The 27,236-nt window shown below is 31.8% G+C and overlaps 1 long non-coding RNA gene across 1 annotated transcript; it reads left to right on the top strand.

Annotated features, from left to right (window-relative positions):
- Positions 1-5,266: 5,266 nt before the first annotated feature.
- LOC142318037 (uncharacterized) lies at positions 5,267-24,542 on the top strand. The gene is made up of 3 exons (XR_012754792.1): positions 5,267-5,480; positions 21,549-21,660; positions 24,213-24,542. It is a non-coding gene; the product is annotated as an uncharacterized LOC142318037 (long non-coding RNA).
- Positions 24,543-27,236: the final 2,694 nt, after the last annotated feature.

The raw sequence follows: 27,236 nt of genomic DNA, 5'->3' as shown, positions 1-27,236 counted from the left end.
TTAGTTTATTAAATATAATAATTTAACAAAAAGAAAAAAAGAAAGTACAAAATAAAACTAAATAAAAACGTTTCTTGCTTTGGATTGCAACATCTTAATCACCATAACATTATAATTCAAACCAAGTTCTATGAGAAAAAGGATTATTTATCAAATAACTATTTAAACAAATTACTGGATTACATTTTTTATTAATTAGTGTTCAGATTACAAAATAATCATGCAATAGTTAATTTTTGTATTTGTACATCTTGCCTTGAGAATTCTACTTGTAGTTATTTTATTGTTGAAAATTATGATAGAAATGATGATTAAATTTATGCAAAATATTAAAACTAACAAACTAAAGATTTAAAAAAAAAAATTCAGGCAAGAAAAAAATTGTAATGTAACTCTAAAATATATGTCAATAATATTAATATAATACCTTGGGTTGGGTTTCAAACAAACTTTATAAACATTAATTTAGTTCTATTAAATTCAAATTGTATGCTGAAATTATTATAAAATGCTTAAATATATATTAATATAAAGTTTAATAAATGCAATTATTAACAGACTATTAATAGACATTTTTAATCTGTGCTGTTCTTTAAGTAATAAAATATTATTTTGATATAAATTAAATTGAAAAAAAAAAATTTTTTAAATACACATTGATACATACACACCTTTTTTTAAAGAGTAAGTTAATAAAATGTATTAAAAAAGTAGAACTTGTTTTACAAAGTAACAGACTATTTAGTGAAGGCAGTATTAAGGTTGTGACAGCATATGCAGGGCTTCCAGTATTCACTCTATCCTTTATTGATCAACTAGAAAATGTCATGGTAACATTATTTCAAACAGTACTAGTAGAACATTATTCATTTTAATTGCACCCCTACTTTTATGACTAAATATGTAATTATCCTATAATGCATTAATCTTAATACTTTATTAACCTACTCAATGGATTGTAAATAATGAAAAATAAATAAAACATAGTATACATTTTATCATTTGTGTTTATATTTTCCATTCAGATTTTTTATTGATATGATAAGATTATAATGAGTATGTCTATATATATATATATATATATTATAATTATGTGAATCAACTTTGGTTAATATTTTGGATTTGATATTTCAATTATTTTTGATATTTTATTAAAACTATTCTTCTGAATTTTAAACTCTATCTATATCAGATTTAGTTATATTCATTAAAAAAAATTAACTGATTCATATTATAATAGAAGTATTATGAATATTAAATATCTTTCAACTCTTAAATCATAAATATGTACAGTAATGGTTTCACTGATGCCATTAACTAAATTACTTATTTTTAGGAGTAGTATCATTGGAAATAAAAAAGATTTGACTGTTTTAAGGTCATATTATTTGAAAACAGAAGATATTATGTAGCAAACTAATTATTGTATTATGTTACTGGTTTTTACAGTCAAATCTTTTCATTTAAAAGTGCTACTATTTGTTTCTTTTGCAAGAAATTTCTTTCTTTTCATCATGTAAATCTGGCAATGGCCTCTAGGGTAGAAATAAACTTTGCAATTGTTTACTGCTGATAATGCCATTAGAAGAAATATATTTAAATGACTGGTGTTTCATACTTAAAATTAGATTCCAACCTAGAACCTACTTTTATAGTTGAAACTTAACCTGAGAGGATGGACAATTAATCTTTTTTATCCCTTATTAATGTGTACGTGCATTCTTTAAAATATTAACTATGCTGCATAAACAATATAAATAGATTAAACTTCAGTTTATAAATTTACGTGCTACTTATACTTGTTATATTCAATTAGTCTTCTTCCAACTATCTTTTGTTTCTTAATTAATTAAAATAAAAATTTTGATTTTAAACCTTACTTTTTGCTAAATCTGAAAAAACTTAAATCTTATGATGAGAGAACAATTAAAGCACTTCATTTTTAAGTGAGGATCAGGCCAAACTAATACGAATACAGATTATGGTTTTCTAGAAAGAAATATTTCTGGTTCTAGACTGACGTCAATACACCAGGAGGAGGTAGGTATATATGTTTTTGGTACTATAACTCCAAACAATTTTAGTAATTTTCAGATATAAAATACAAGTACTTTGTCTCAGTCATGTTATGAATTCAACCCTTTTATGAATTATGTTAATAAATAGGATTGGAATCCATATTTAAAAAATTACTGATTTTCATGTGTAAAGTATCAAACAGTATAGTGACAATATGAAAAACCATTTTTTTTTTATTTATTATTTGTGAATACTCTAGTTATTTATGTACAATAGAATCCCACTCTTGGAAATCAGCTAGTTTTTTCCTCATCATAATATTAAAAATGATGTGTTGATAAATTTAGTAATGAAATAAATGTAACAAAAAAAGATTAAAAAGAATTAACTTCAAAAATGCACTAAAATGTAATATTTTTTCAGTAATGCTTTAAGATATCCAGCATCAGGTTAAAAAACAATAATAATTTATTAATTTTTAACTTGGCTCTGACTTCAGAATGTAAAATTTAAAGAATAATAAAAAAAAGTTGTTTCTAATTTTTTGAGTGTATTTATGAAGTTGGCTTTGTTATTATTTTTTTTAAAGTTATTTTGTGTGAAATTTTATAGTTTTATTTTTAATAGTATTTTTACACAGAACGTTGACTATGTTGAAAAAAGAATATTTGTGAAAGATGTAAAAAGCAAGAAAAATATTAAAGACAACATGATCAGGCCAAACTAATACGAATACAGATTATGGTTTTCTAGAAAGAAATATTTCTGGTTCTAGGCTGACGTGATCTCAACATGATCTTAATCAGTACTACCGATTAAGATTCTTTATAACATAGAAATATGCAATATTTTTTTTTTTTTTAAATTAAGTTTATTCATGTACATTGACATAAAACAGAATATCAATAGATATTTTCTTAATTTTCAAAACTTATTTTAACATGTAAACACAAATTTTTCTGCCAACATTCCTTAAATTTTACAAGAAAATACATTTTAGAATGGCTTTAGGCAAGAAAGAGGGATCAGCTAAATAAAGTCAGAGACATTATCTTAAAAGAACGGAATGAATGAGATTTAAACACATGGCAAAGATTAACACTTGGAAAGCATCTACTTATCTTGTACATAAAATATCTATGTTTCATGAGCTCTAAATTTGAAAAATATTCAAGCACTGAATAACAACACTAAATATTATTGTAATATTGTACAAATTTAAACAGTTAAACTGATTTAACAGTACTATGAAGAATAACACTAAAATTCCTACTTCTTTTAAAATTATAAAAAATTCACTTTCAAATTACATTTTAATTCTTCCACAGGAAATTTTTGGAGCTAATTAAAAATATTTTCTTCAGAAGATTTACCAATAGTGCTATTGTTAATGTCACCTATTTTAAAACGGTTAATAACTCTTTATTATGTAATAATACATATCTTCTAAGTTGTATTTTTTATTTAATAGGTTGTTTTTTCCAAAGATAACGTGTTTGTAAATTTAATGTACTGAGATTTGGGTTTTTTGACATAAAACTTGCCTGTGTTTAATTAAAAAAAAAAGAAAAATAATAATAATCCCCCAGTGATAGTAGTGGGTATTAAAAGTTAGTTGTATCATAGCCACAACTCCTTAGGGGGGAAGATGATATAAATTACTCAATGAATAAATTTAAACAATTTTTTTGTTTTATATTTTATTTTTCTTTCTGTAAATTTACTTTAACAGAGCTACCAATCTAATGACATATAGTAATTAATTTTTTGTGGACTTTACCATTACATACTGCACATATTCAAATACTATTTTTTACAGCCCACCAGAAATCTATTTGTTCCATATCTTAAGTCATAATTATAATAAATTTATTTTAAAATAAAAAGCTTTTATTTTACTCTGTGACAGAGTAGTAGCACCACGACCTTCCATCTAGAGGTCCTGGATTCAAATTCCGGTCTGGCATAGCATTTTCATATGCTATAAATCACAATTCCATTTTCATATTCCAGTATAAGCTTCAAAGCTTCTGCGCAATTTCATCAACCAGAAAATAAATAAATAAATTAAAAAATATATTTAATTACTAGCAGACCCGGCAATGCTTTGCTGTTGCTAGATTTGAGTATAGGTTAAATGAACACAATTGAAAATCTGATAAAACATTAACAAAATGAACATTATGGAACTTCACAATATTTATCCTTTCCCCTTTCCCCTTTCCTTTCCCCTTTTTACCTCTTTCCCATTTTCATTTTTACCATATTCCCTTCCTCATTTCTCCATTTCCTCCACTTCACCTTTCCTCCCCCATTTCTCTTTTCCTTATTTAAATTTTTCCCTTCCTCTTCACCTTTTTCTTTTTTCCCTTTCCATTTTCTTTTCCCCCTTTTTATCTCTTTCATTTTTCCCTTTTATCCCCGCGCGTAAATCGGTCCAGTAGTTTTTTATTTTATTGCGAGCCCATATATTGGAAGCACTGAAATGGAATCGTAAAATATTTAGTATAGCGTGTGCTACTTTCACAGATAGCGCTGTATTTTTAAAAAAACACATGTTTTTACCTGTTACAGGTGTAACATCTTCGGTATATAAAAACACGCGCGTATTCGAGAGCAACGTTGTGTTAAAATTTCAAAACAACAAAGAACTTCCGGAGATTTAAGATTTTGAATAAACAAACATTTACATTTTTATTTATATAGGTTCAGAGATTTTAATTAAAATACTTAATTTTCCATTCAATTTCATCATCAGTTTTATACATGCTTTTAAGTTGTCATTGAGAGTCTCATCAATGAAGACCTCAAGTTTTAAAAAAAGTAATGTTTAATTTATTATAGAAGTACGTTTGTTATCTACATTTGATTTGAAGAAGTTAAGGAAGTTTTTGTTGTATTCTTAATCTGTTATATAATATAAAGTGGTATCTAATTTATGATGGAGAGAAGAATAAATGATACCTTTTTACGTTTTATTTTTTCAGGAGTGTGATGCCATCAAGAAAGCAATTAAAGTGTAATTTTATTTCTGTGTTTTTAATTATATAATATGAAAATGTTTACGAAATAATAAAAATATTTTAACAAATGGACTAGAAATGAACTAATCGATTAATGAATAAATCGATTGGTAGGCCTAGTTGACTGTAGTATTTGTTGATGTATATAGGTAATTTTCTAAAATTATTTACAGTATAAACGAAAAATTAACGCACAATTTATAAAGGACGCTGCTTGAACTTGTTTGAACATTCATATACTTCTCTGAACAGAATATCATTAGTACGCGAGCAGAGCGCTGCTTCAACTTGTGTTTTAACATGCATAGACTTCTTATTACCTCTAATTATAAGAAAGCGGTTTCATTAAACATTAGCATTATTCTTGCTATTACATCGGTAGTGATAACAAGTGGAAGTTCATAAAATTTACTTCAGTGCGATTTCTTAATTTTAAAGGTAAGTACATCTATAATTAAGTTGTTGTTTAGTTTGATAAATACTATTTTATCGTAAATTGATTATCGAATCGAAACAATGAAAGCGTTTTTAAATAAAATAAATATTTTGTTTATCCAAAAAGGCTGTTTATTGAATCAATAAAATATTGTATCAAATTTGAATGTATTCTATTGGTTTAATTATTTATATTTTGTTTTATGAAAATAATTATTTGAATCAATAATGTAAGACATTTATTAATTTCATTGCTTCGATAAAACGGCTTTTATAATAATATATTTGAATAGTTGAACTGAATAAAATCTCAAAACAAGAATTATAAAATTGATTTTAATATCTATTTGTGATTTGCTGAAATATTTGTTACTATAAAATATATATGTAATCATAGTAACTATGATTTAAATACCAGTTTAGTACCATGTGTGATGGTGATGCTGTTGACATAAATAGGGTAGAATTAGCTGAGGAAATTTCAGCCGTATCTGCGCTTTTGGGCAAAAAAGGAAGCCTAAGCAATGTACTGAGCTTAAATACAAAGTTAAATTTTTCCCCAAACCTTACTATTGTTTTAAGAATGTTGCTAACGATATTAATAACTATAGCAAGTGGTTAAAGGAGTTTCTCTAAGTTAAAATTAATTAGGACTTTTTACGTTCGACTACTAGACAAAATCATTTTAATGGTTTGGCTGTTTTGCCAATTGAACATTAAATTGCTGATAAGTAAATTTAAAAGATGTAATAAAAAAGTTTGCTGAAATGAAAATGAGAAAAAAAAGTTTTTTTTTGTGATTTTAGCTTAGTTAATGTTACCTTGTTATATTTTCAGAATAATGATATTTTGATTGTTTGTGCAATAATACACACTTTTAACAGTATTTAAAGATGTAAAAAATTATATGTTTAACAATTTGTGGCTAGATACAGATATTTCTTAATTAATTTCTACTGTTTTTTACTGCTTGATTATCAATATTATGTTATGTTTCTTTCTAAATATATGCTTTTATTTTTTATCTATTTTTTTTTGTCTTCAGTCATTTGACTGGTTTGATGCAGCTCTCCAAGATTCCCTATCTAGTGCTAGTCGTTTCATTTCAGTATACCCTCTACATCCTACATCCCTAACAATTTGTTTTAGATATTCCAAACGTGCCCTGCCTACACAATTTTTTTCCTTCTACCTGTCCTTCCAATATTAAAGCGACTATTCCAGGATACCTTAGTATGTGGCCTATAAGTCTGTCTCTTCTTTTAACTATATTTTTCCAAACGCTTCTTTCTTCATCAATTTGCCGGAACACCTCTTCATTTGTCACTTTATCCACCCATCTGATTTTTAACATTCTCCTATAGCACCATATTTCAAAAGCTTCTAATCTTTTCTTCTCAGGTACTCCGATCGTCCAAGTTTCACTTCAAACATATACTTTCAATCTTTTCCTGACATTTAAATTAATTTTTGATTTAAAACAAATTATATTTCTTACTGAAGGCTCGTTTCGCTTGTGCTATTCGGCATTTTATATCGCTCCTGCTTCGTCCATCTTTAGTAATTCTACTTCCCAAATAACAAAATTCTTCTACCTCCATAATCTTTTCTCCTCCTATTTTCACATTCAGCGGTCCATCTTTGTTATTTCTACTACATTTCATTACTTTTGTTTTCTTCTTGTTTATTTTCATGCGATAGTTCTTGCGTAGGACTTCATCTATGCCGTTCATTGTTTCTTCTAAATCCTTTTTTATTCTCGGCTAGAATTACTATATCATCAGCAAATCGTAGCATCTTTATCTTTTCAACTTGTACTGTTACTCCGAATCTAAATTGTTCTTTAACATCATTAACTGCTAGTTCCATGTAAAGATTAAAAAGTAACGGAGACAGGGAACATCCTTGTCGGACTCCCTTTCTTATTACGGCTTCTTTCTTATGTTCTTCAATTATTACTGTTGCTGTTTGGTTCCTGTATATGTTAGCAACTGTTCTTCCATCTCTGTATTTGAACCCTAATTTTTTTTAAATGCTGAACATTTTATTCCAGTCTACGTTATCGAATGCCTTTTCTAGGTCTATAAACGCCAAGTATGTTGGTTTGTTTTTCTTTAATCTTCCTTCAACTATTAATCTGAGGCCTAAAATTGCTTCCCTTTTATTATGTTTTTATTAAAATTTAAATAAAATGATTTGATTTTTATTGAAAATAAAAAAATGTGTATCTTTATATATATATATCTTAAGAGGCGGCAATTTGTCTTTTTGTCCGAGGCGACGTAACCGCTAGAGCGGGCGCTGATCAGTTATGTGTGCGGTTGTGTGTTTAAGATTTTTCCTGTTAAATGTACCTTGTAAAAGTTTTCATTATTTTAGAAAGATGTATTTCATATTCTAGAGACATCTAGATTACTGTATGAATTAGTCACCATACTTATATTATTGAATCATAAAAAAAGTAATGCTGAAATTAAAATATACGTGTCAGAAACAAGACAAACCTGAGTTTAATATTTTAAAAGTAAATTTTAATGATTTTTGCTATAATGATGAAAAATAATTGATATTGTAATTAACATTCTACAATTCCTTATTAAATTTCCTACTGCTTCTTAGTCTTGATGGTGTGGTGGCGAGCACACTCTAAATCAACTTCAGCAAATAAGGAAGTGGTCCTGGTACAATATCCATCTTACTGCTTTAACTGTAAATCATCAAGAACTACAATTTTTCTTTGAATAGTAATTATTAAATATTTATTTTAACCTTATTGTTGTTAATTTCCCGCCTAACGCTATAGCTATATTAGGGAAAGTATGTAATCGGTCCAATTTGGGCATAAGTGGTTTTTACCAAATCTTTATATTTTGACACACCTTAGAAACCGAAAAAAACCAGATGGAAATTTTATGGATGTTCGTGTGTATGTATATGTTCGGTGTTAGGTGTCGCACCCTAAATCAACTTATATCGCCAGAAATACTTAAATTACTGGTACAATAATGCCACTAAATTTTCTCTTAAAAGGTCAAGCAGGTGAGGCTGTAGAGCAAGGTCACCCTCAGTATCTCAAGATTTTGCCTAATTAAGGTCTTATTTTTCTTAGGCACATTTGTAACAATTAAAAAGTAATATTTTCAAAAAAAACATTTTTGCAAAATTACACCCTCATGGCAAAATATGCTCTAAATAAACTAGCGGCTAAGTGAGTATAATGTGTCATTAGTATCCCCTCTCACCGCAAGAGGTGCTAGTGTACCATTGACGACAGCTGTTGTAGTCGTCTCTTCTTTTTTTCTTTTTTCTGTTTAGCCTCCCTCCGGAAGTTTGGTTTCAATTAACCACACATCTCAGGAATGGTCGAACTGAGACTGTACAAGATTGCACTTCATTTACACTTATACATAATCCTCATTTATCCTCTGAAGAATTATATAAAAGGTAATTACCGGAGACTAAACAGGAAAAAGAAAGAAGAAAGAACCCTCTATGTAAATTCTTTATTTATCTTAAGTACGTTCTTGTTTATTGATCTTAAGTAATTGTACAAATAACCTACCGGGTTGGTCTAGTGGTAAACGCGTCTTTGTAAATCAGCTGATTTTGAAGTCGAGAGTTCCAATGTTCAAATCTTAGTAAATGCAGTTACTTTTATAAGGATTTGAATACTAGATCGTGGATGCTGGTGTTCTTTGATGGTTGAGTTTCAATTAACCGCACATCTCAGAAATGGCCGACCTGAGACTGTATACGATTATACTTTACTTACATTCATACATATCATCATCATTCATCCTCTTAAGTAATACCTGACGGTGATTCCTGGAGGCTAAACAGGAAAAACGTAATTGTACAATTAGCTCCATTTGATAGTGTCTAGTCTGGTCTGAATAACTTTCATTTTATTAATAGAATTCCATTTCTTTCAATATTCCTTGCAATATTGGATCACTCCATCTAAAATTTATTTTTCTGTTTAGTATAGTAACTAAAAAATGTTGTATTGCATTTAAAATTAACCACATTTGGATTCTGGTAGTGAGGATGATTTATCTTTTAGTCGGCATTTACAATGTCTTTAAGGGTGATTTTTCTTCTTTTATATTTCTATTGTAGTCTCTGGAATCTTAGCAATAAGCGGCTGTCACCGCTGCAATTCTACATGCGACACCGATGCGTAAGGTAGTTTTTGTAGGCTCCGCGAAGTTTGTGTTTTATTTACAAATTACGTTTAAAAACGTTACGTTACGTTTTAAATTAATTAGTTTTGTTTGTGTTTTACAATTTACGGCATTCATGCTTATTGAATGTTATTTTTGCACGGGCTGTAGTTGTGTTTTGTGGTACTAATTTAGGGTGTGGCTCTAGGATTATTTAAATTATTTAAGGATTTTTACTGTTGGGTAGCCAGCCTATAGGCTATCCTAATCATTAGGTTATTATGTGGTTTTGTTTAACCACCCATACTGGGCACTGAGCTTGTGCTGTATTATACTTTATTTGTGTTTATTTATTACTTATTTGTGTTGTTTTGTTCCTTTGGTAGACATCTTGTTTGTTGATTTGTTGCTAGCCTTATTGGATCTTTCCAACAAAACACATTAATGTTCAATTACAAATTAATGTACTTACTAGACTTATCTTGTTAAAAGTATGAAAATAATTACTAAAAAATAATTTCAATTCAGATAGAGTCTTACTGTATTATTGGCAGAATCATTAATTATATATAATTGTAAATAATGGAATTTTACATTCATTTACTTAAACAAATTAAAACACAACTTTTAAATACTTTGATTAGATTTACAATGATAATTACGCTTAATACGTCTTATGTAATGGTTTCTGTTCGATTTGTGTTTTATATTTAAATTATTATTATAATGTAAATATTTATATAATTTATAAATCAATTACATTGTTAATATGTCAAAATACTAATTTTTTCTGTTTTATTTTTTCCTTACTGTTAATTTACTCTCAGATAACTTCCAGCTATAAAATAAGATATAAAATAATAACAATGATAATAATATTACTCAAAATTGAAATAATTACTATTTTATCATTTAATTGTAAAACACTAACCTCTTTCTTTCTTTAATTGATTTAGTTATGTCCTTATCTATAATTATTTTAATAACAGCTTTTTGTGTACACATGACAAATATAGTTGCTCAATAAATCTTCTTTTTACTTTCTTTATTTATGACATAAGTATGGAAGAATTTGTACTCGTATATTTATAGACAAGTAAATATGTAAGTTTTATTAAGTTATAAATTATTTTTCCATTTTTATAACGAATGAAATTTACTCAGCTTGCTTAATGTTTTCAAATTACTAATATCAGTTCCTGTAATTAATGTATATGACTACCAATTCTAATTAATTAAACTATTAATTCCTTAAAGTACGGATGTTTGTGGATAGTAACTGAAATTAATAAATCCATTAATTTACATAGCAAAAAGTAAATATCAAAATTAGTGTTACATTAAACATATATATATTTTTTTTTTAACATCCACTGTAGTGTTTAGTAACCCAGACCCTTTCTTTATTATGCCATTTATATTAAATCAACATAAAAGCATATTGTTAATGCATCATAATTAAACTGTTAGTTAGTAACTTTTTTAATTCAAATTTGAAAATTATTTAGTTTTATTTAAAACTTAAGCTATACATAAACTTCAAAATATTCTGCGGGTTGCCACTTTTCATTTCGTAAGAAATATTTTTAACATTTTTCTCCTTTCTTTTGACCTAGTGTAATTTTAGTAAATTATTATCACATTCAATTCCACGATACAAAATATTTTCCTTCATAATGCTCAGCTGGCTCATCTTTGCGTGGCTCAGTTTTTCACCACTGACTAGCAGCACATGCATTTGCGGTCGGTATCATCGAAATAGACCGATGATGTATATATCTGTGCCGCTATTCGCCCTGAATTCTATTACAATTTATTTCGATCTGGTGTATGTTAAAGGTCTGAAAGTTTATTAGCAGTCTATAGAGATGTGTGGCACACATGTGCGCTCCTTGATACCTTTCAGACTGACTCAGAGCGGATTGTTCTCTGATCCCTTGGATGCGTTGTCAGAGAATTCTGTAGCCTTTTGGTGTTTTTATTGGCGATAGAGTGTGTACCTCCGTCAGTTTGAGTGTTTCCAGTTGCGTACTGTGGTTGATTTGTAGCATTATTTTAAGACTCATCACCCTTTGTGGTGTATAAGGCTTGGATTTCTACGGACGTGTACCCGCCTTATCGCGGCGAAGAGGTGGCAACGACGTCTGGTCGTAAGTACCCCGTGACGAGTAAGGGAATACTCCCTTAAGTCCTACTCACGTTCTTTTAAGAACGAGGGCCGTAATACGTAGTTATTTTGTAACTGATCCAGAAGCGGCTAAGTGGTATAAAGAGTGACAGAAGAATATTTAAGGTCTCCGGCTGCCCGTGTTCGCTGCAGGCAGTTGTCACATTTGTGGCCTTGCCCATACTCGAGCGTAGGCAGGAAGCGTAGACAGCGAGAGTTTCGTTAGGTTCATTGCATAGAGAACCTTCGGCGATTCGAAAGGTTTCCAGGAAGTAGCTAAGAAGTCCAGGTGGAAGAGGAAGCTGGAAACTGTGCCTTCGACTTCCTCGGAAGATGAGGTCAGCTAGATGAAGACAGGGACACCCACTCCGGATTAGACAGATCCCTGTGATCAAGGCATTCAAGAAAGCGAAGGGCAGACCTGGCAGTTCTTCTCTGCTGGCTAAAGTAGTCCAGGATGACCTGGACTACTTGTTTGAGTTTCTTGTCCTCCCCGACGAAGTCAGCTCGGGCGCGAAGAAAACTATTCTTCCTCGCTTGAGGATTCCTCAAAGAGGATTTCTCTGATGTGGCAGAGGGGTATGAGACTTTGGCCTCCAAATCCAAGGAGGTTAAAGTACTTCCAGCTCCAGCCCAGCCCAGGCGCTATGCGGAGGTTGTCCGTGAGAAACGTGAAGATAGTCAGGCCAAGAAGACCGAGGTTTTGTTTGTTAACAAGCCGGAGGACTCATCGAAGTCAAGTGCTGATCTGAAAAAGGACTTCCAGGCTGCCCTTCGTTACAGCCACAAGGGCCTTCGCATTAGGGATATCAAAAAGAACAGCAAGGGTCTAGTGGTTGTGGCAGATAATAAGGAGACTGTCCAAGTCATCCAGGACTCTCCAGCGAGTCCACCGGGTTAGTCTAGTGCTGAACGCGTCTTCCCAAATCAGCTGATTTGGAAGTCGAGAGTTACAGCGTTCAATTCCTAGTAAAGCCAGCTATTTTTACACGGATTTGAATACTAGATCGTGGATACCGGTGTTCTTTGGTGGTTGGGTTTCAATTAACCACACATCTCAGAAATGGTCGAACTGAGAATGTACAAGACTACACTTCATTTACACTCATACATATCATCCTCATTCATCCTCTGAAGTATTATCTAAACGGTAGTTACCGGAGGCTAAACAGGAAAAAGAAAAAGAGAGAACTCTCCAGCGGTTAAGAAGCTTGTGGTAAAAGTGGACCCAAGAGTGGTCGAAGGCCCCGGGTTATCAGTTACGATATTGACAGTCTGTCTGATGAGGACGTCCTGGCCCTGCTCAGGGAACAGAACACTGATTTAAACGAGGCTGCGTTCAAGGCTGAGTATAGGCTAGTCTTCAGGAGGAGAACCGTGATGACCCACGGGTTGTTTGAGGTAGGCGTTGGTCTCTTCCAGAAGTTCTCGTTTGAGGGTAGAGTTTTTTCTGGATTTCGCATCCTGCAGCGTTAAGGAGTACCTAGACGTGCAGCGATGTTTCAAATGTTGTCGTCTCGGCCACAAGGCCAAATTCTGTAAATATGCATCGGTCTGCGCGCATTGTGGTGAAGAGGGCCACAAGCAAGACGACTGGCCGCATCAAAAAGAGGCTCCGACTCGTGTAAACTATAAAAGGTTGCGCAAGAGTCATCGGGACAACGTGAATAGCAGGAAGTGTAGTTGTTACAAGAAGTCAGTTGAGATTTATTTCAACTTTCTCAATGGTTAGGTTCGGTCAGCTTAATGTCCAGGGTGCCTATGCAGTCCAAGTTGAGTTAGTGAAGTTGTCGAACAACGGAGCCTCGATCTTGTTCTTCTGCAACACCCGTACGTGGTCAAGGGGGATTTGCCAGGTTTTCCAGGTTTGAAGAAGTTTTTTGTTGGTGACAGCAAATCCGCCGTACTGTACAGGAAGTCTTCATACGGCAGGCCTCTGACACGCATCACATTGTTGTTAAGCTTGCCGTGGATGGTCTGGACCTGGTTGTTGTTAGTTCGTACTTTCAGTACAGGGATCCCATTGCACAGCATTTGGAAAGATGGAGTAGGATTGTTAGGTTACGCTACCAATTTAAAAAAAAATAGATCGCCAGAATAGGACAACCCGCTGGTCGTACTATTTTTATAGGAGTTGATGCGAATGTCAAATCGCTTCTCTGGCACAGTAGGATCACGGATAATGGCGGCGAATTAATCGAAGAATTTATCGCGCAACATTATTTGATCGCCGGTTACATTAACCGGCGAATTGTCTACCTTCACCGGTGCAGTTGGTTTGCGAAGGGCCTTCCACGGTACCAACATTGATGTTACCATCGTTAAGGATATCCCTGGTAGGATTCTTAACTGGCCGGTAGTCGATGATTGCGAGAGTGATCATTGACTTATAGTTTTTGAGTTCGTAGGTGGGCTGCGCGATGTATTTAGGGGGAACGTTCCTGTTCAGCAAGGGCGCTTCCTGCACAGGTTTGCGGATTGGAATAGGTTTTCAAATATTCTTGCGGTCAGGCTACGAGTTTTAGCTCTGAGTCTAGATGAGTCTCCGTTAGACGACCTGGCAGAAAAGTTTTCTTCTGCCGTGGCTGAAGCCGCTGAACAGTTGATTCCCAGAAGCACGGGTCAAGAGAGAGTACCTAGATGGTGGACTCGGAACTTGATCACGATGAAGCGAACTGTAGCCGCCTCAGGAGAATCTCACAGCGTGAGGGTGATCCTGATCGGCGTGCAGTTTTGCTTGCGGACTATCGCCGGAAAAGGACCGAGTATTTTCACAAAGTTAGGTTTTCTAAGCAAGATTCCTGGCGCTCTTTTTGTACAAGAGCAGGGAAACAAAGACTCATGGGGTGTTGTCTATAAAGTACTTGGTCATAAGAAGGAAAAAAACATTCTTCTGTCGGCTATCTCGACCTAGGATGGAGTTCTTATATACAAAGATCGTGTCCTCACTTTTCTGATGAACGATCTGCTTCCAGATGATACATCGACGTGTTCACAGGGAAGTCATAGGTTTTCGGTCTGAGAATTTGTCTTCTGAAATTATTGAGGCGGAAGTCCGCCAAGTAATTTTTAGCCTAAATACAGCTCCCGGATATGATTGCATCAAAGTGGAACTTCTTGTTCGCACGTTCCAATGATTCTTGGTCCTCTGAATATGGTTTTTAATAAGATGCTTTTTGCTGGATATTTCCCAGCGTGTTTGAAATGTGGTGAGTTGAAATTGGCGACAAGGATCCCACTCTAAGTTCTTCTTACCGGCCTGTGACGCTCTTGCTTGTAGTAGGTAAGGTTTGCGAGGTCTTATACCTCCGCATCAATAGTAGGTTGACTTCTAACCATATCCTGATGGACGACAAGTATGGCTTCCCCTCTGACAAGGGCACAGAGGACGCTATTCTGAGGATAATGGATTTGGCTTAGATCAGCGAGTACAAATATGTACTTGGCGTCTTTTAGGACATATTCGGCACCTTCAACAACTTGCGGTGGCCCTCTGCCTTGTTTCAGTTGCAGCAGCTTAGTCAGACGCAAATGAGATTAAGTCTCTCGCAAGCTATTTCAGCAACAGAACCGTCGTCCTTCGTGACGGCGGCTCGAAAGTAGGAAAGATCTTGTCTAAAGGTTGTCCACAGGGCAGTGTTTTAGGTCCACTCGTCTGGGTCGTTCTCTAATGCGGTTCCAGATGCCCAGTTGCTGCCGCATCGTAGCTTATGCCGACGATGGGTTGCTGTTGGTCGAGGGTAACTCACCTGCTGTGATAGAAGTCAAAGCGACACAAACATGTAAGGTACTAAGATTGTGGAGTCTTCAGTATAAGATGGTTTTCAGTGCGGAGAAAACCACTATGATGTTTCTTAAAGGTAGTCTAGCTGCGACCCGTCACTCGCGGGTCATGATGGATGGCCTTACGATTAAGTATGTCACCGTTCAGAAACATCTGGGTCTCATCCTTGATGAGAGGCTTCAATTCCGGGAGCACCTTCAGTTTCTCGCAAGGAAAGCTATAGATGCTTTCTTTGGTGTTCGTAGAGTCATCCATCCTGTTTGGGGGTTGAATTATCGTACCGTACTTTTTCTTTACAAAGATGTCTGCAAGGCCATAGTGTTATATTCTGCCCCCGTCTTGGCTCATAGATTACAATTCCAATGTTATAGTGATATTTTATTGCAAGCCCAGCGTCTTCTATTGTTATCTGTTGTCGGAGGTTACAGAACTTTCTCGAGAGTGGCAGTCTCTGTGATCGCTGGCATAAAACACATTGACATTTTAGCTACGGAACGGAGCAAACCGTATCTTTCTAAGAAGGAAGACCTTCTTACTTCTTTCCGTATACGGAAATTGAAGATCAAAGTTTTGACTCTTGGCAAGTTAGGTGAAAAGATTCTTCTACTGTTTGATACATGCATGGTATATTTCCAAATGTTAGGGAGCTGCAAGCACCGCTAGATAGTTATTGACCGGAGGTAGGCGTGTTGGCATCAAGCTACTATTAGTTAATAGAGTAATGGTGATTATTGTTATGATATTGTCAGTCGGGGGAACGACGACTGCACTGCTGAGTATATGGGTAACCATGCAGCCATGAGGTGTAGCGTCGTTCTGAAATGCGGAGTTATGAATGAGTAAACATAATGTCGGTGGGATGCCGACTGTACTGCCGAGGGCATGGATTCCCATGCAGCTGTGAGGTATAGCGGCTGCATATCTCTACCATGGTAGTAAGTGAAAGTAAATGTCACGTGGGACTCTGCGATGGAGCTGAGTGGGAGTAGGAGGCCTGTCCGCCTCTTCCTTGTAGACCAAACCGAAGTCCACTAATGAAACCAAGTCAGGGGTATGAACTGAAAGTTTGAGTTCACTAAGGGAACAAGGAATAAATTTTTGCATGCTAATGGGTAATTCACATTTACCATTTATTCAGCATTTCTGATCTATTTCACCATTATATGAGCATCTGATTTTTAGTATATTATTGCCCAGGAATTGTTTTCAACCTATTTAACATTGTCTTTGTTTTTATAATGCAGAGACTGATTCAACTGCATATAAACTCCACAAAGTAGATAATGTGCTGAGTCATATTTTGAATAATTCTACCAAAACTATTAGTCCTGTTAAAAATCCATTTCTTGATGAGGCCATGATTCTAAGGCAGGAAATACTGTCTTTTAGATAATATATGACAAATAAAAGACATAAATATGGGATTAAATTGTGCAAACTATGTATGACTGATAGGTTTATTTTAAACATACTTATATACACAAGCAAAAGCAGTTGTTATGAAGCTTGAAACATTGCATTCGAAAAGGACATACTCTATTTCTAGATAATTTCTTCAGTACTTTCTCTGGACGGACACACTAACTAATATGTGTGGGACTTGTTAACAAAAGAATGGAGATAATCTTCAAAAGCAAAAAGGGGACACCACAGTGGTGAAATGGAGGGACAAGAGGAATATTTTGACTACATCAACAACAGATGGACCCAAAATGGAAGATGTGAGAAACAAGAGAACTAGTATATCCAAGGATGGGAGTTGCTTATATGAGTGGTATTGACAGAAGTGATGATGATTAGTTATTCCATTCCAAGGAAATCTCTGTGTTGGTACATAAAAGTCGTCTTCTTCTTCTTCCAAATATCTTTGGTTTCCTCCTGTTATAATTACACAAGCTGATCTGGCCATCTTTTCCTTGGACATCCTAGTCTTATTGGCTTATACTTGTAAAGTAACTTAGGTATTCTTTCTTCTGTAATTCTTTAAACATGGTTTGTCCTTTAGTCTGTACATTTTATTCGCTCATTTAATGTTATAGATATTTTGATATCAGTGTTCCTCTTCCTATCCGACAAATGGTACCCTGCTATATTTCCTAAAAATCTCATATCTGCTACCTGAATTCTTTTTTAAATTTGTTTTCTAAGACCATGTTTCTGTTCCATAGAGAAATGTTGTGACTAATGCTGTTTTATAGAATTTTAGTAGGGTTTTTTTCTGAACCTCATTTCTCAAAAATATTTTTATAGTGCCAATAGAGTAATTAAATTTCTTAATTTTACTTGGAACATCTGATTCATTTCCATGTTATATTCTTTTGCTACTTTATTTGATTTAAAGAATGAATGTCTTCTGTAGTTGATCTTACTTGATCTTTGGAGTTGACAATAATTACTAGATCACCTCCAAATAAAATGGATATAACAAATTGTTTAGAATTTAATTCATATGTATAATCTGGGATGCCATCTATGCATTCTTGCAAAACATTGTCTATGTATATGTTAAATAATATTGGCAACATACTGCAGCCTTTTTGAACTCCTAAATTTATCTTAATTCTTCTATTTACCTTCCCTGAATTGGCTATCTGTATACATTTCTTGTATGATGCCCATGAGTTGTTTTGGAATTCCTCGCTTGTTTAATATTTGCTATAACTTTTCTCATATCTCTTTGTCAAATGCTTTCTCTAAATCTACATATAATATATGTGTTTTCCTCCTGAATTCCTGATGTTTTTCTATCAGCTGCTTCAATGCAAATATATTATCTGTACAATTTCTATTCTTTCTGAAACCAACTAGCTAGTTCCTCTCTTAGAATCATTTCTACTATATTTTTAAGTCTTTGTGTTATAATTCTTGAGAATATTTTATATCTGGATGGTAACAGCCTCTATAGCTTTTTCATTCACTTCTTTCTCCTTTTTCAAAGACGGGTACAACAGTAGCCATTCTCAATTCATCTGGGATGACCTTCCTTATTGAGTACATATTTAATTAATGTAAACGTCTCTGCTTCACATCACTAGAAGCATATTTTAATAACTCTACCGTAATTCCATCATGTCCAGCAGCTTTTTTGTTTTTGCTGTCCTTCAAAGCTTTCTACAATTCTGACATATCTAGCCTGTCCATTTCTTCATATTATTATATTATATCTCTCCTCTTCACCATTCTCTGCATTCTTTTCATTAATCATCCATAGTTGTAGAAAATATTGTAAAATTTTCCTGGTTCTACAGCGCCTATTTTCGCAAGATTCCTCTCCTGACTATTTAGACATTTCATTACTTTATGTGCTATGTTTTACACCTGTGGATGTCGTTTTCTAGTCTTGTAAAAGAGTCCCATTTTGTTGTTCCTGATAATTCTTCTTAGTGATGTTTAATTGTTTGTTGTGTTCTCTGTCTTCTTCATTTTTAGTCATGAGCCACCTCATATATGCTTATTTTTTCTTCTTAATGGCTTCTTGCACCTCTTCATTCCAAAAATTAATCTTTTTCTATGCCAATCATTTCCAATACCCAGGCTTCATAGACCACTCTATTTAATATTCCCTTTATGTTATTCCATTCTTCATTAATATCATAACTTCATATAATTTTATTGTTACGGATATCTAATTATTGATATCTATATTAATATCTATTATTATTGTTCTGTTCCATGTTGAGCCGGTTAATGCTGCACTCTAGCATCTACTAGTGCTGGTCAGCGAGTTAATCTAATATGAAAATTCTACATAAGAATCCTGCTGAGTGTGGTCATGTTTTCTTTTCAGTCCAAGGGGACTCATAGTTTCTTGATAATGTTCAAGTTCAATCATGACTAAAGTGTCATACATTCTTAAGTTTAATGTAACTATTGTAATTCAATTAAAATGTCAAGGGTGACAAGAAATTAAATATAACGATTCAAGAGCATAGCGTTGCTTCTTTTCATCATCCACCATCTCATCAAAAATACAGTCCATGCTAGGTTTAAATTTTACCAATTTCAGAGCACTTTTACTGACTTTTCTTCAAGGAGGTAGATCTTGTATTGTAAGTCTGTATTCTTCGTCTGTTGTGTCTTACTCCAATGCATTTCGATATTAATCTCTGTTCTTAAAATGTAGTGATCCGTTCCTACTTCAGCTTCTCTAAGAACTCTTGTGTCTCTAAACAGTTCTGCCATCTTCTGATTTGCAGTTGCCTATTACAGAATTTTAACCTTTAGCTGCCCATGTTATTTTATGGATTCTCTTGTGTTTAAAGTATGAATTCATTATTCTCGTATTATTAAACCCTATGAAGTCCTTTAACTGTTTTCCATTATGATTCGCCATTCGAACCAACTATCCCTTACAATGTTATATTTCCTACATTAATATTAAGGTCTTCTCCTATTATTACTTTTTTTTTTATTGCATTGGTCCAATGTGTATTGCAGCTTTTCATAAAATAACTCCATTTCATCTGTCTTCTCTTGTTCCGAAGCATATGCGCATATAAAGGATAAAATATCTTCTTTGTATTTTGCATCTTAGTAGAAAACCATATCATTTATCCATTTATACAAATGTATTTGTCATTCCACTTCTTATTAACCAATATTACCATTCCTGATTTAGCCCTTTAATTTTGTAGAACTCCACTACAAATTAATGTATAATTATCATAATCATTGCTATCTACCAGTTTCTTTTTCATTTCCGTTATTAGTTAGTATTTATAATTTCCGCTATGAGTACATCTATTGTGTTTTTACTAGTAACACTCTATTCAATAAATCAATTTAATCAATTATTCCCCTGACATTCCATGTACCTAAGCATAATTCAACCATTATTTCAAATTTCTTATTTTTATGATGTTTCCGATTATTTACTGTTGATTTAGTCGTTTTTTCCCAGGCTTGTGTATGCTTTCCAGTATTTTTATTAATCTCCTGGCCATGTTATGAGCACTATGCAGGTTAAGCTTAATGGTAGAACTGCTACTTTGCTGCCTACAAACATGCAGGGCAGTTTATTTGAGATGCTGCTCTAGGCTCTTCTGCTCCCTCCGCTGTTGGGAAATCCTCTTCTGCCTTTGGGGTGATTGACCATTCATGACCCTTCCAACATGGAAAATTTAGAATAGAAGGATAACTGAGGTAAGGGAACCACATCCTTAATCACCACATCCTTAGATATGGTGTGGAGTACTACCTAGGTTGATGGCTGGAACATTGCCATCTACTCCATTAAATCCTCCCAATGTTCCCAACGGAGGAATAAAAGTATTTTTTCCCCCGAAAAAAGAATAAGGAAACGCATGTATATCTATTTGAAGCTATGTTCAGACAGCAAGATGACCTACCTGAAATTTAGAGACATAATAAAAAGTTTTATACAGTTGCAGCCTATTCCTCAGGTTCGACCCCCCCCCCTCCTGACATTGGTTCAGCACATTCCTGTGAAGCTAGAGAAGAAGGTAAGATGCCACAAATATCAACAAACAAACAAGAACAGGCAAACTTCTTTCTATATGTAGTGTTTTCACAGATAATAAGGAAAAAAGCTTTGGACCTTGTGTGCTAAAGTGTTTCAGAATATGGTACCAATAAGTAAACAAAATAAGAAGAGACTTTCTCATTGTCATAATCACATATGTTTACTAGAGATTTTCAATTACTTTTATTTATTTTAGAGTTTGAATAATAGATAATTGGATTTGATAATGTGTAGTTTTAATATAATTTCCTCCTAAATTTATAGAATAGAGCCGATTTATATCTGGCACATGTATGTGTCAGCTGGTCTATAGGAACAATAAATAAATCTTTCATTGCTATACATTGAGAACACACAGATAAAAATGCTCAAAAATTAAAAAAAGCATATGATGAATGTATGAATTTTATATAGAGTATTGATTATTTGTGATAAAACACACACATTTAAAAGAATTTTTAATTTTGGTTTATAGAGAGAGTCCCATATATGTGATGGCTGGTACTCTAATGAAGTCTTTGTTGTTTAGTGTTGGTGTGAGAAAATAAACTACCTGGTACATATAAGTGCCATCTGGAGATGAAAATGTTAGTAAGAATAATATTTTTATTTTTATTGTTATAAAAATGTTTATTGTTTCAGAATGTTTTCTGAAACAAATTGTTTCAAATATTTTTTTCTACTTTTAACCCTGTTTGTGGCTAAACGGTACACTTATAACATCAACAGTCATCTTGAAGACTTAGGTGTAGCTCTACCATAATATTTATATTTGATAATTAAGTATATTATATATTTATTTATTTGAAAGGATCATGATAATTAATTTGTGCTACAGCTGATGAATAATAGGTCTCAAGTTATGAAATAGATTTCTAAATTAGTCAAAGAAATGATCATTGAATAGCTATAACATGAAATTTGCTAAATGAGGTGGTTTAAATGTGACCTAAAGTTTACTAGCACTAACCATGTATATAAAATTTAAAAAGAATTTGAAGTTAAATGTTCTCTCTTTTAGAAGATCATGTTTAACTATGAAGCTGGTAGATAAGTATATGTTTAGATAAATATAAGGCAACATTTAAGCTGGCTATTTATAAAAAAAATCACAATATTATAAAATGTTTAAAACAAATACATGATCATTTTGTTGGAGATTGTAAAGTTTTATGTTTATACAATGTTTTGAGTTATTATTACACCAGTAATTTATTTTTCAATAGTAAGATATTAAAATTATATTACATCATCAACAATCATTCAATGACTATTTATATCCATAACAAAATCATATTTTTATATGCAGTATAGCAATAACTGTTGTTTATTATACTTATATACTATTAAAATATAAACTGTGTTGCTTGCCAGTACGCCTTTATTTAATAATGAAGAAAGCTTTGTAAATGTAACTATGTAATTTATATTTACATTATATTATTTAAAAATGTAAAGATAGTTCATTTGTTGCTTTTAACTGTCTTAACAATCTTTCATACAACTGACTCATTTAAATCAGTTCAGATATGAAAGGGAACTGATTAGAGTTGCTTTTTTTGAAAGTAATAATTATCACAAGTAATCCAGTTTTTCTGTAAACAGAGTGGTTGGCTGAGGTGCTAAATGAAACAATATATATACTTAATCTATTTGCTAGTAACAATAAATACTTCAAAGGACAGTTAGAACTCTGATATATTGATTACTGGCTAAATAATACATCATTGTGTATTACAAATACAAGGGACTCTATTCAATAAATTTTCCACCATACATCTGTCACTAACAACTCTACCTGGTGTTGCCAGTGACACATGAATTGCTAGTTTCCTGAAGTGTTATTTAAACAGGGTGTAATGATTTAATTTATTCTTTAACTTTTTTAATTAATTTTATAAGTCTCTGTTGAAAAATGTCATTCATACATATCAAAATCCAGTATGATGAAGTTTTTTATTATTTGAGTCATTTATTTTACAGATTTGATCCTATTCTCCACCCATTTCTTTTCTGTGCTAATATTTTACTTTAACATGTCATGTCACCCTTTATCCTCAGTTGCCTAGATTACAAATTTCAATCTTTGTTTTTTTTTTTAGTTTACCCTCTTCGCATTTCTTTGCCACCAAATTAATTAAACCAGAATTTTCTAATATATGGCCAACAATAAGTTGGTTAATGATATTATATTAAGAAATTTCGGTTTGTTTGTAAAAGATTTTGCTACAATTTTCTCTCCTCTATTGCTCATTTTTCAGAACCCTTCATTTGTTATTTATCCAGTCTACCTAATTTTTAACCTTCTCTTATAACATCTTATTTCAAAGACCTCTATTTTCTGATTTTCCAGATGTGGCACTATAAAAAATATAGCTACACTATACATAGCAATATAGCTACACTATAATTTCATTCGTAGGTCTATATTTGAAACCCAAAGGCTTTTTTTGTTATTGCCAGTTTGCTTTTTATTACCTCTTTAGTTCATCCATTCTTTGTAATTTTAATTTAAATAATAACAGAGTTCTTTAACATTAATTTATTGCATTCACCTACATTAATATTTATTCTCCATTATCCTCCTTTCTCTCTCATCTCATTATTATTACAATGGTTTTATTTATTTTCAAAATAAATAAACAGTATCTCTTAGAATTTCTCTTCTAGAAATAAATCCATGCCATTCAGTATTTTTTCTAATTAATTTTTGGTTTTTACCAAAAGGAAAATGTCACTGGAATCTTAAGATTTCTATTTTTTCTTCTTGGGCAGTTATTTCACTCTCAACTTTGTCTTTCTTTAAGTTCTAGTAGTGCTTCATCTACAAAATGTTGAAAAACAACAGAAACATGCTACATCCTTGTCTCACTTCTTCACTTTCTAATTTTATTAATGTTTTTTTACTCAATTCTTCACTCCCTATCCTTTCAGTCTGAATTTACTTCATATTCTAAAAATTTTGTTCTATTCTAGATTATCAAATGTATTTTTCAAAACTACAAATACCTCTTAAGCCTTCTTCCTAAAAGTAATTTAAATATTTTGGTACAAGTGAGGCTTGTGTAAGTTGTCTATCTGAAACAAATCTGGTCTCCATCTAATGTTTTTTTTTTTTTTTTTTTTTTTTTTTGTGTAGGTTTGCTTATTATAGCACAATTGTACATCATTCTGGAAAAATAATATTGATGACAAAAATGGCCAACAGTAAAACTAGTTAAGTTAATTTTCATAGTTCTTTTTCTCATCTTCAACACAAAGACTGACTGAGTATTGAATGTATGAATCCAGTTCTAGTCCTAAAGATATTTAAGGCAGTGATATGAAAAAGCCAACCACATGGAATTAAGCAGCAGGTTTTATTACTGCTAAGTTTCTTTAAATGGCTGTTTGATAAAAGGTTATTAATGCCTACATTATAAATTACATATTTTTGTGTTCAGTTTTTTACTCTGTTATTCTTATAAACAATTTAAAATATATTTTATAAATAATACATCACTACGAAAGTTCATTTACAGATTAGGTGTTAATACTCTGAGCATGAAAAGAGCAATTGATATTCATAAAGAAAAATAATTATCTTTTAACTACTTACTTGTTATAATTTGGCTGTATGATTTGTTATAGTATAAGTATCATCATTCCATTAACTTTTCACTTGTTGTGTCGTTCAATTTTACAGAATTTCAATTTCATATTAATTGTTTTATTAATAAGCATGACGTAAATGATGACTTCTACTCACTTATAAAACTTTCCTTGTTAATTGAATTGGTAACTGACTAATTAAACACCTAGGAAAAATCAATTTTGTTAATAATATTTAAATAAAAATTAATTAACACTTTTTCTAGTAAATAAGTAATGCACAACTGCACATTATTCATAATATTGATATTATCATTCACAGTGGTTGAAAAACTAAATTATTGTAAACAATGTACAGATTGAATACAAATAAAATGATTATGATTGCATCTAATTTAAAGATTATTTAACAACCTCAATCATTATCTTATCTGAGATTTAATTATATCAGTAGGACAGAAATTTAATTTTCTAAAGAATTAAATGATATTGATTACATTAAATCTTAATTTTTGAATAATTATTTTATTATTTCAGCAAGAAATATATTAAAATTTTATTTTTTCAAAATAAGCAATAATTATTTTTTCAAATTTAGTTTAACTTCCACACAATAGGCATAATAAAATATCAATATTGAATAAGTTTTAAACATTTTAAAATAATTTTTTTCTTGGGAAGATAGACATATGAAGAATACAAAAGAAAAAGTAAATATAATTTTTGTTGAACACATAAAATTAAAAATTTCTTATTCAAGAATAGCACAATTTAAAAAAAACATTTATTAATTGTAGAATAAATTTCTCATATTGCTCATTAGCCTTATATTATTACTCTTTTATCTACACATTAGTAGTCAGAAAGTATCAAATGTAATACTCACTTTTCACTATGTTTTTTTATATGAATATTTTTAGTACTTGTTCTTCAGGAGCATTTCAATGCAACTAGCTTCCATAAAATTTGAATACTAGATCGTGGATACTGGTATTCTTTAGTGGCTGGGTTTCAGTTAACCACACATCTCAGGAATAGTCGACCTGAGAACATACAAGACTACACTTCATTTACATTCATACATATCATCCCCATTCATCCTCTGAAGTACTAAACAGAAAAAGAAGAAAAAAGGTTCCTTAAAATACTGAATTAAAAATTAAATAATGCTTTTTTAACATTAAAGGCACTATACAAGCTTCTTCATTCATATTTGATTTAAACTGATTGCTTCTCTGATTATTCAGCTACTTGTGTAATCTATTGTTTAATTAGGAAATTAGCTTTACTTTAGAATGTCCACATATATGTTTGTATACCAATGTTCATTTAAAACTCAAAAATACATAGACTGATATAAATGATTCTTTTACTACTGTTTTTATTGAGTTTTTTGAACAATTTTAAGTATAAATTTACACAGATAATTCCATTATTTGATGCTCACTAGACTTTAATCTACAGCTTGTCATGTTTCATGTAGTTTTTAAAGATCATAACAGATCCCAGCCACTTAACCCTGAAAAAACTGGAAATAAAATTTAAAAGACAAAAGAAACAATGAACAGCAAAATGAAACTTTAACCAAATGGACTTCTTTAACCAGATATAGTAGCAATTAACACAAATTAAATGTTAGCATCTAATTGCTTTGAAATATTTGTCACTGGACCTTTTCTTAAATGAAAGATGAATTTTGACATTTACCTATTGAAAATAGGCTAACCAAAAGAGAAAGTAACAGGAAATTACTACTTCCCCAATTTTTTGCTGATTTAAATTTATTTTATTTTATATGCTTACTATGCTTAAAAAAAACAACAGACATAAATAATACGATTTATATATAAAGTTGAGTTGTCGTCAACTAAAATTGATACAGCACTTAGGAATTTTGATTTGTTGGAGTGGTATTTAAAATTCATACTATTTTTGGACAAAGCTACCTTTACCCTTAATGGTATAAAGAAGACACGGAATTAACATTTGTGGTCTGAAGAAAACCTACATGCTGTAGTTGAAAAAATTTGCAGTTACAATTTTCGATGAATGTTAAATGTATCATTATCGACAACCAATTTATAATAGAAAACAAATCACGGGAGAAATTATCTGGAATTTTTAAACAATGTATTTCTTACAATGGTTGAAAATTTCTCACTGGTGAAACGAATTGAAATGTACTATCAACTTGACGTAACATCAACACATTTCACGAATGAAGTAAAATAATTTCTGGCAAAAAAATTTACTAGTAAGTGGGTTGGAAGTAGAAGGCCGGTAAATTGGCCGCCTAGATCACCGAAACTTAATTCCTTACATTACTGTTTATAGGAATAGATTAATTGATAGGTATACAAGTAAACGTACACGTGATGAACTGATCGCTTGCATTCTCAATGCTGCTGCCCACGTCAAGGAACGCGATGATGTCATTACGTTGGCGACAGAAAATCTAAGAAAACGAGTGGCAAAATTTATCAATGTCAATGGTGAAAATTTCGAAAATTTATAGTGAATTTAGACTATAAACTACCATAAGGATTTTTTTAAAAAGTAAATTAAATGTATT

The sequence above is a fragment of the Lycorma delicatula genome, chromosome 1, assembly GCF_047948215.1.
Source record: "Lycorma delicatula isolate Av1 chromosome 1, ASM4794821v1, whole genome shotgun sequence".
In the NCBI taxonomy this organism is placed as follows: Eukaryota; Metazoa; Arthropoda; class Insecta; order Hemiptera; family Fulgoridae; genus Lycorma; species Lycorma delicatula.
This window is presented reverse-complemented; position numbering and strand designations above follow the sequence as displayed.